This window comes from Nicotiana tabacum, chromosome 8, assembly GCF_000715075.1.
Source record: "Nicotiana tabacum cultivar K326 chromosome 8, ASM71507v2, whole genome shotgun sequence".
Taxonomy (NCBI): domain Eukaryota; kingdom Viridiplantae; phylum Streptophyta; class Magnoliopsida; order Solanales; family Solanaceae; genus Nicotiana; species Nicotiana tabacum.
The window spans coordinates 95,703,197-95,714,209 of NC_134087.1; the positions used below are offsets into that span (position 1 = coordinate 95,703,197).

Consider the following 11,013-nt stretch of genomic DNA (forward strand, 5'->3'; position numbering starts at 1 on the left):
TAACACTTAAACACAGTGCAACTGGCCAACTGCAACAGTCTTAACAGTCTTAACACTTAAACAGTTAAACATAGTGCAACAAAAACAGAGAGGGCATCCCTCAACAAACAATCTTAATTCTTAAACATGAATTCCAGGAAGACGCGCAAGACAACGCTTAATATGCTTCCTTAAACCAATTGTTCCATTCCTCTTTGGATTAACATTATATACTTGACCACAATGTTTGCACTCTACTTTGCGAACTTCTCCGTTATCTTCTTTCACCACAAAGTATTCCCAAATATTGGAGCGTTGAGCAGTAGCACGGGGCATGATTGCACTTGAACCTAAAAAAATATAAATCATAAGTTAGAATATTATAGTTTGATGATAATAAAACAAAACTACAAAATATTAAGTATATCATTTTCAACAAACAAATAGAATATTAAACTTACCACTCAAGATGCAAGTTGCAACTATACATCAAACAATGCTAGTAGTGCTTCCATTATTTTCCATATCTAAAGATAATACGACCAAATATGTCATACAAATGAAAAAGCATGATATATTATTTTGAATTAAAATACACACAAAATATTAAAGCTTACCAAGCTCGAGTTCCTCAAGATACTTCAAGTCTTCTTCAACACTAATAGGATTCTTCTCTTCTCTAAGCCAATCTTGAACACAAATAAGAGCTTGCACACATTTAGGAGTCAATGAACTCCTAAATGAATCAAGAATACGGCCACCAGTGCTAAACGCGCATTCCGACGCCACACTAGAAATTGGAATTGCCAACACATCACGAGCCAACTCCGAAAGAATAGAAAATCTAGGAGCATGTGTTTTCCACCAACTCAAGATATCAAATTCTTCACTAAAAGGCTCTTGTTCTTCACTAATGTATTTATCCAATTCCGATTTAGCACCCCCACTTCCATTGTCTTCCTTTTGTTTCTTCAAGCTAAGCTTAGTCCTTATATTTGATGCACTTATAACACTCCCACTAGGTGTATTAGATGTGTTTTTAGATGAAGTAGAACTAGATGGAGATTGAGGACAAGATTCGGTTGAATACTTTTTTAGATACTCTCCAAACAAAGAATTCATATAAGCATACACCTCAGCATTTATTTTCTTCCCCTTTTCCTCCCCAAAAAGTTCTTCAAGTGCTCCCTCAACATATTCAAATTTGTTACGTGGATCCAAGACGGAAGTAATAAAAATTATTTTATTCATCTTTTCAGGCTCACCCCAATGCTTCTTGAACTTTTCTTGCATTTGCTGAGCCATTTTTCTCAAATGCTCATCCTCACTAGCTAAACACATTTTCAAATCACAATAAAGTTCAGATACATCCTCAAAATGAGAATTACAAGTGACATAACGTGAACCTGAAACTTTTTTAGTTAGCTCGTGAAATCTTGCAAGAAACTCTATCACATTCCTCACATTCACCCAATCATCAGATTCAAGAGGACCTGCATTACCACCATCTTCACAAAGATGAGAACATTGATAAGCAGAAAATCCATCATCAAAAAGATGCAACTTGTCAAAGTCTTTTTCAAAGTGTTGTGCTGTATCCAACATCAAATAGGTGGAATTCCACCTGGTAGGAACATCCAAACACAACGTTTTGGTACATTCTACCTTTACATGTGCACAACACTGTTTAAACTTTAAGGTCCTTGCAGGCGAAGATCTCACATACCTCACAATATTTCTAACACGTGTCACAGAAGCATCAAGTTCTTTCAAACCATCTTGCACAATTAGATTTAGTATATGAGCCATGCATCTCACATGAAGATGTTTACCACTCATCATATTAGTTTTCCACATATCTAACTGTTTAGACAATTCTTTGACAGTGACATCATTTGAAGAAGCATTGTCTACAGTAATAGTGAAAACCTTGTCTAATTTCCATTCAAGCAAACAATCCCTAATAGCTTTAGCCATCTCTTCACCCTTATGACTAGTGATAGGGCAAAAATTAAGTATTCTTTTATGCAACTTCCAATCCCTATCAATGAAGTGGGCTGTCAAACACATATAATTTATTCTTTGTAATGAAGTCCAAGTGTCTGTTGTTAGGCAAATATTTGGTTGTGCTTCTCTAAAAGAACTTCTTAGATTTTGCCTCAATTCACCGTAAACTTCATAACAATTCCTCGTTATTGTTCTACGAGAAGGAAGACGAAATAGTGGTTGAGTTTTTCTCATAAACTTCATAAAACCTTCATTTTCTACAAAGCTAAATGGTAGTTCATCAGTAACTATCATCTCAATTAAGGCCCTCCTAACCACTTTTTGATCAAATTTCCAAATTGATCCTTCATCATTTTGGCAAGATTGAAAATTTATCTTTGTTTGACTATTATCTTCTGCAATTTTAAGTGGGTATTCTTTGCATCTAAGAAAATGATTCTTCAATCCTGTTGTTCCATTCTTAGATGAATTAGCAGCATAAGCTTGTTTACAATATTGACACCGTGCTTTCCCAACCCCATTAACCTCAAATTTATCAAAATGGTTCCAAACGTCAGACCTAGGTTGCATTGCTTTCCTTTTCTTGGAATCTTGAGTATCAATGGTGTTGGTGTTATTATCTGCCGTAATAGGTAAACTTTCACTAGAACCAACATCACTTACTTTACTTGTATCTTCCATCTATACAAAATTAAACAAATATAAACATAAATTAACAATCAACAAATTAACTACGTTGCTATCAGTAATGCTGAGAGAATGTAAATATGAGAGTGCACTTTTAGATTTTAGTTATTTCAAACTAGCTATAAGTAGCTTAAACTACCATGTTTCTGCTATAACGAATTAACAATATCTTTCCAACAGATGCAGCAGCAGTCTAATGTAACTGCAGCTAAGCAAAAGGCTAAAGAAGCCATTAACAATATCCTTTTCTAGCCATCTATAAATAAATAAAAAACTATGGCCATTACTACTCAAGTGACAAGTCCACAATTATTTAAATCTTTCCAAACCAGCAACCATAAGAATGTCACAACCAAGAAGACTAACAGTGAATTCACTCAACTGTCATCATCCTAAAGTGTCTATCACAAGAAAAATGCAAGGAAAGTTCTAAAAATCAGACCTAAACAAAGTAATCATATGGTAAGCCTAACACATAGTCGTGTACTCACAACTGTTATTATACAAGCAAATGAATTAAACAGCATGAACGTGATACAGATGATATTTTCCTACTAAAGGGAAAAGCTAGGAACAACAGTTCATTCAATCAGCAGTACAACCAAAAGAAAACGAAACATACCTTTGAAATTGAAACTGAATCGAGCTCGGAACACTGGAACAGGACAGCAGCGTCTTCGACACTTTGTTTGCCCGAAATTTGTGAGGAGTGAGGAATCGAATCGAGCTGGAAATCGCCGCATATAACCCTAAATTAGTTTGATGCAGAAAATTAGAAATTAAAAAATTTATGCGTCTGAACTCTGAACTCAAAAAGTTCAAAACTTAAAAATATAAAAACTCAGAAAAAACCTCAGAGAGTAGTCGAGTACTGGGATGAGAATGAGATGAGATGAGACTTACAAAACTTACAAAAGTAGTGAAGTTAACTGGTGAAGATGAGATGAGACTCGAGCTCGACTGTCGACTGGTCGTAAGTCGTAACTCGTAGACTGATATCCTAAGTAGTCGATTCTCGTCTAGACTGGCAGACTGATATCCTAGACTCGCAGTCGATTCTCGTCTTCTCGATGATATCCTAAGCAGTAAGCCCTAATGGCTAATGCCCTACTTTGATTCAGATGCCTAATTTGATTCTCGACTTGGGTATTAACTATTAACTGACTTGGGTAATTGATTGGGCTTGGGCTTGGGAGTTGGGGTAGCTGGGCCTGGGTGGGACGCCGAGACGGTATGGGCTATTAAATAGGTAATTGGGCTTAGATATAGTCATATATATTATATGGGTTCACCAAATTTTCGGTATTTCGGTTTACCGAAATTGTAAAATTATAATACCGAAAACCGAACCGAAATACCGAAAATCCAGTACCGAATTAGACCGAAATACCGAAAAAACCGAAATCGAAATACCAAATTAATTTGGTTCGGTTCAGAATTCGATTTTTCGGATTTTATGCCCACCCCTACCGACGAGACATCTGCTAAAAAAGTGTAGAAGTAAGGTAATGAATACTGTACTTATATAGATCCTTATAATCCTGTTTTAAAAGATCAAAGATAATTGGTTCTAAAGTAAGTATTATGTGAGGAAAATATAACTTCAATTCAAAATCTTAAAATGACGAGTGAATTATCCCATTCATTAGACTCCTTTGGATAGTTTACAGAACGAATATGGGACATTATATGTTTCTACAGTTCCTTTTAAACATGCTCAAACAATTGATATGAAATTTGGTACTATATCGTAGGAACACCTTACTGAGCCAGCAACGCGCCACTTTGAATCTTAAAACTAAAGAAAAATTAAAGCAGTAGAATATTTATTCACACCGTTTATAGTGTTCCTTGAAAATTACACATAGAGACGAAGTCAGGATTTAAAGATTATGGGTTATGATCTTATTATCGAGTCTTAGATCGTTTTAGTTACTCAGTTTGCAAACCTTTTTACACAAACTTACTGTAAATATGCTTAATAGGATATATCAGAAAGAAATATTTTGGCTCAAAATCTCGAACATATAAAAAATATATTCATTTAACTATTTTTCGAAATATTATGTTCCAAATAGATTAGAAGGAAATTCTATTGGACTTAAGCATATTAATTTTGGATTGTCCAATATCTCAATCATGTAACTTCAGATTACTAAAGAAAGTGTTGACAACAATCCGCTTATTAATTTTAAATATTTGATTATCAAATTTTATTTTAAAGTCAATTTGAGTCATTTCTAAAACAAACATGAGATCAATTTATTAATGTAATATTGTTACCAGTATCGACTTTTTTCACAATAACAGATTATATCATTTGTATTAGCATAAAACTTTTAATATGTGGTAGATGAAATATAATATAAAAGACGAGAGAACATTACAAAATATTTTAGGACATTTAAATTATGAAAACAAGTTCATAAAATGGTAAATCAAGGCTTGGAGAAAATGTACAGAACAAATTGAGAGAGGATTTAAATTGAACCAAAAAAAAAATAAAAAAATACTAATGTTGTTATGCAATTTGAAAGTTTCCATGTGATCAGCTTTTTCTTTTCTTGGTAAGTAAAATTTTTATTTACCAAGTATATATGTACAATGCAAAGAAAAAAAAAAACATATCTGGGCAACTAATCCAGATCTGCTAGAACACCTATTGTGATGACCCAACTTGTGTTGCAATAAAATTCTACGTTCCGAGGCATTTAAAACCTCCCTTAGCACCACCTTGATTTGCGTGCGCAGTCCGGACGCGTAGCTGGAAAGCTTAAATGTGAAAATCTGTGAAAAATGATAAGTTTTGTCAGTAAAATGAATAAATTTGACTTCGGTCAACGTTTTAGGTAAACGGATCCGGACCCGTAAAAATATGAACTTGGGCATATGCCCGAAATCGAATTCCGAGGTCCCAAGCCCGAGGAATAAATTTTTAAAGGAAATTATTTTCTGAAATTGTTTAAGGAAAATTAAAGTGACATTTGCTTAGAACATGATGGTATCGGACCCGTATTTTGGTTCCGGCGCCCGGTACAAGTCTTATATATGATTTAAGACATTTCTATAGAATTTGGTGAAAAACGGATGTCATATTACGTGATTCGGACTTAAATCGTAAAGTTGATGTTTAAAGAAGTTTTGAGAAAATTTCATTAATCTCGAGATTTAATTTGACGTTCATGATGTTATTTTGACGATTTGATTGCACGAATAAGTCCGTAGGATGTTTTTGAGTTTTTGTACACTTGGTTTGTAGTTCCGAGGGCTCGGGTGAGTTTTGGGTAGGTTCCGGGATGTTTTAGGCTTAAAACTAGAAGTTGCAGGCCTCTGAACCCGCCAGTGCGGTCCGCGGTCGGCCTTGTGCGGTGCGCGGTGTAGGGCTGTGCGGCCGCAGTCAACTTTGTGCGGTTCGCACAGGGGCGCTGCTGTGCGTCCGCAGTCGACTTTGTGCGGTGCGCACAGGGCACTGGACCGCAGTACCCTCAGGAAGGCCTGTGCGGCCGTAGTCCATTTTGTGCGGCCCGCACAGGGAGTCTGAGAGGGGTATAAATAGACGGGATTTTCAGTCATTGTGCATTTTTCAAAACCCAAAAACATAAGAGGCGATTTTTCAAACAACCTTTCTTCTCCAAATCAATTGTAAGTCGTTTTTAACTAGTTTTCTTCAATCATTAACATCTTTTAACATGATTTCAACTTCAAATCAATGATTTTCATGGGGGAAATTGAGTGTTTTGGGTAGAACCTAGGTTTTTCAAAAATTAGGGATTTGGACCTTGATTTGAGGTCCGATTTCAAAACAAATTACATATTTGAACTCGTGGGGGAATGGGTAATCGGATTTTGGTTCGAACCTCGGGTTTTGACCATGTGGGCCCGGGGGAGATTTTGACTTTTTGGGTAAAACTTTGGAAAACTCATTTTCATGCATTCAAATTGATTCATTTAGCGTTTATTGATGTAATTAAGTAACTTGTGGCTAGATACGAGCGAATTGGCGGCGGAATCAAGGGGTAAGGCTATAATTGAAACTTGAGTTGTGTTCGAGACATCGTGGTAGGTGTTTGGTCTAACCTTAGCTTGAGGGATTAGGAGTTGTGTCCTATTTGCTACATGTTAATTGTGGAGTGCGACTTATAGGCATGGTGATGAGTATCTATACGTTGGTGTCAAGCATGCACGTGAGTCTTGTATTATAATTGTTATACTCATGACTTTGTTGTGGTTTATTGCGCTTCATATGTTATTATCACCATTGTTCCCTTGTCGGGATGTTTGTTTTGATAGTATTATTCCCTTGCCGGGATGTTGTTGAAATATCATTGTTCCCTTGCCGGGAATTTGTTATATTGCTTTTGTTCCCTTGCCGGGATTCCGTGTGATTATTATTGGCTTGTAACCGGGAGCGGGTGGTACGCCTACCTCAAGATAAAATGAAATGGGAGCGGGTGGTACGCCTACCACAAGATAAAATGAAATGGGAGCTGGTGGTACGCCTACTACAAGATAAAATAAAATGGGAGCGAGTGGTACGCCTACCATAAGATATGATGAAACGGGAGCGGGTGGCCTACCACAAGATATGATGAAACGGGAGCGGGTGGTACACCTACCACAAAATATGATGAAATGGGAGCGGGTGGTACGCCTACCACAAGATATAATAAAATGGGAGCGGGTGGTACGCCTACAACGAGATAAAATGAAATGAGAGCGGGTGGCACGCCTGCCACGAGATACAGAAATCGGGATCGAGTTGCACGCCTGCAACAAGATGTGAAAAGAAAATGAAATCTGCCTTTGTTTTTCCTCATTATTGTTAGTGGTTGATTTTGATTCCTTTATACTTCCCTTGATATTCTGTTTTACCTGTTATTCTCCGAAGCATGTTTCCCCCTCCTATCATTATTTGTTTATTTCTGTATTTCTTTTTCGCTGTATATATATAATTGCACAGGTTTATCTGGAGTCTGGTCCTAGCCTCGTCACTACCTCGCCGGGGTTAGGCCAGGCACTTACCAGCACATGGGGTCGGTTGTGCTGATGCTACACTCTGCACTATGTGCAAATTCAGGAGCAGCTTTTGGACAGTAGCACTTGGGGAGCCTGCCTTCACTCCAGCCGAGATTCCGAGGTAGTCCTACTGGTGTTCGCAGGCCCGACATCTCTTCTATCAGTTATTTTGTTATGTTATCATTGTATCCGAGACAGATAGTGTTCCTTCTTTAAAACGTTTGTATGTAGTAATCATAGATAGTCCGTGAATGTTGTGACACCAGTTTCAGGGTAGAGGCATATGTTGATTTTCGTATTATTTTGGTTTATTTCGTTTAAGTCTTCCGCTTAATCTCATATTCCGCTATTATTTAAATGTTGATCACCTGTTAAAGCAAGTTGTTAAAAGGATTAAAACAAAGAAGTAAAGAATTTTTTTAAATTTCGTGGCTTGCCTAGCTTCTACGAGTAGGCGCCATCACGACTCCCGAGGGTAGGAAATCCAGGTCGTGACAAGTTGGTATCAGAGCTCTAGGTTACATAGGTCTCATAATTCACGGACAAGCTCAGTAGAGTCTGATAGATCGGTACAATGACGTCTATATTTATCCCCAAAGGCTATAGAGTTAGGAAAACTTCACATTTGTTCCTTCTTGTTGTGCAGTTTGTTTCTCAATGCTAATTGAATTTTCACTCTGTTCTTTCGCAGATGGTGAAAATACGCGCTTCCTCATCCACCGCTCAACAGCCCGAGACCCCAGCAGTAGCTTTCGCGAGGGGCAGAGGGCGAGGGCGAGGCCGAGGCCGTGCTAGAGGCCGAGGTAGGGTCAGAGCTTAGCCCCGAGCAGCATCACCAGTGACGAAGCCTCAGGTTGATTTTGATGAGGAGGTTCCGGCCCCAGCAGTTCCGGTGGGCCCAACTCAGGTCACAGAGGGGTTTATTGCTACCCCAGTTCTTCAGGATGCTCTGGTCCGATTAGTGGGCCTCATGGAGAGTGTCACCTGGGCAGGCTTGGTTCCTGTAGCACCAGCCGTCTCTCAGACTGGAGGAGGGGCCTAGAATCCTGCTACTCGCACTCCGGAGTAAGTAGCTCCCCAGATTCAGACTCCAGCGGTTCAGCCAGTTGGAGCAGTTCAGCCGGGTGTGGTAGCTCAGACCGGCAATGGAGCAGCTATGTCTGCCGATGCTTTGTGGAGGCTGGATAGGTTCACCAAGCTCTTCACTTCTACTTTCAGCGGTACATCTACTGAGGATCCCCAGTATTTCCTAGACAACTGCCACGAGGTTCTCAGGAACATGGGTATTATTGAGACCAATGGGGTTGATTTTGCTACGTTTCGCTTGTCTGGATCCGCCAAGACTTGGTGGAGGGATTATTGCTTAGCTAGACCAGCCGGATCGCCAGCCTTGACTTGGGAGCAGTTCACACAGCTATTTCTAGAAAAGTTTCTCCCATTACTCATAGAGAGGCTTATCGGAGGCAGTTTGAGCGCCTCCAACAGGGTTCCATAACTGTTACCTAGTATAAGACCAGGTTCATCGACTTAGCTCGCCATGCTCTTATCATACTTCCTACCGAGAGAGAAAGGGTGAGTAGGTTTATTGATGGTCTTATTCAGCCGATTCGTCTTCAGATGGCTAGGGAGACTGGGAGTGAGATATCTTTCCAGGAGGCGGCCAATGTGGCCAGGAGAGTGGAGATGGTTCTGTCACAGGGCGGTGGTCATGGGTCAGATAAGAGGCCCCGTCATTCAGGCAGATTCAGTGGTACCTCGTCTAGAGGTAGAGATTCATATGGTAGAGGCCATCATCCTAGGCCTTTCCAGTCAGCACTTCAGGTTTCTCACGGTGCTTCAGGTAGCCGTGGTCCTCAGATGCAGTATTCTGATCAGTAGTCCTCAGATGCACAACTGCTTCAGAGTTTCCAGGGTCGTCATCCCCAGCAGCCGAGGGCTTGTTTTACTTGTGGCGACACGAGGTACATTTCTAGGTATTGCCCTTGAGCTTCGAGCATTTCTCTGCATCAGGGTTCCCGTGCTATGGTTCGGGCACCAGGTGTCCCACAGGCTGCCCAACCACTAGAGGTGGGGGTAGAGGTGCTAGAGGTGGAGGTAGAGGTGCTAGAGGTGGAGCTTAGGCCGCTAGAGGTGGAGGCCAGCTAGCTGCAGGCCATTCCAAAGAGCTAGTTCAGGGTGGTGGGGCCCAGCCTCGATTTTATGCTCTCCCATCCAAGCCCGATGTTGAGGATTCAGATGCAGTTATTACAGGTACGGTTCTGGTTTGTGATAGATATGCTTCAGTGTTGTTTGATCCAGGGTCTACATACTCGTATGTGTCATCTTATTTTGCACCGTATTTGATCATGCCTAGCGATTCATTGAGTGTTCCTATTTATGTGTCTACACCGGTGGGTGATTCTATTGTGGTCGATCGAGTCCATCGTTCTTGTGTTGTGGTGATTAGGGGTCTTGAGACTCGTGTATATTTCTTTCTTTTAGACATGGTCGATTTCGATGTTATATTGGGGATGGACTGGTTATTACCTTACCACGCTATCTTGGATTGTCATGCCAAGACTGTGACCTTAGCTTTACCGGGTATGCCTCGTTTAGAGTGGAGAAGGACTCCTGGTCATTCTACTCGTAGTGTTATCTCGTAAGTGAAGGCTCGACATATGGTCGAGAAGGGGTGTTTGGCCTATTTGGCATATGTTCGCGATTCTAGTGCTGAGGTTTCATTTATGATTCTGTGCCCGTCATTCGTGAGTTCTCTGAGGTGTTCCCTTCAGACCTGGCGGGTATGTCACCCGACAGGGATATTGATTTCTGCATTGATTTGGCTCCGGGCACTCAACCCATTTCTATCCCACCGTATCGTATGGCCCCGCCTGAGTTGAAAGAGTTGAAGGAATAGTTGCAAGACTTGCTTGAGAAGGGTTTCATTAGACCTAGTGTTTCGCCTTGGGGTGCGCCGGTGTTGTTTGTTAAGAAGAAGGATGGGCCGATGAGGATGTGTATTGATTACCGACAGTTGAACAAGGTTACGATCAAGAATAAGTATCCATTGCCGAGGATTGATGATTTGTTTGATCAACTTTAGGGTGCCAAGGTATTTTCAAAGATTGACTTGAGATCTGGCTACCATCAGTTGAGGATTAGGGCATCCGATGTCCCTAAGACAGCTTTCCGCACTCGGTACGGGCATTATGAGTTCTTGGTTATGTCATTCGGGTTGACAAATGCCCTAGCAGCTTTTATGGATTTGATGAACTGAGTATTCATGCCTTATTTGGATTCGTTCGTGATAGTCTTCATTGATGATATTTTGATATATTCTAACAG

At 40.0% G+C, this 11,013-nt stretch overlaps 1 long non-coding RNA gene across 1 annotated transcript; it reads right to left on the reverse strand.

The window, feature by feature from the left end:
• Nucleotides 1-117: 117 nt before the first annotated feature.
• On the reverse strand, nt 118-840 carry LOC142163587 (uncharacterized). The gene is made up of 3 exons (XR_012694535.1): nt 597-840; nt 441-506; nt 118-329 (listed from the first exon to the last, which is right to left on the reverse strand). It is a non-coding gene; the product is annotated as an uncharacterized LOC142163587 (long non-coding RNA).
• Nucleotides 841-11,013: the final 10,173 nt, after the last annotated feature.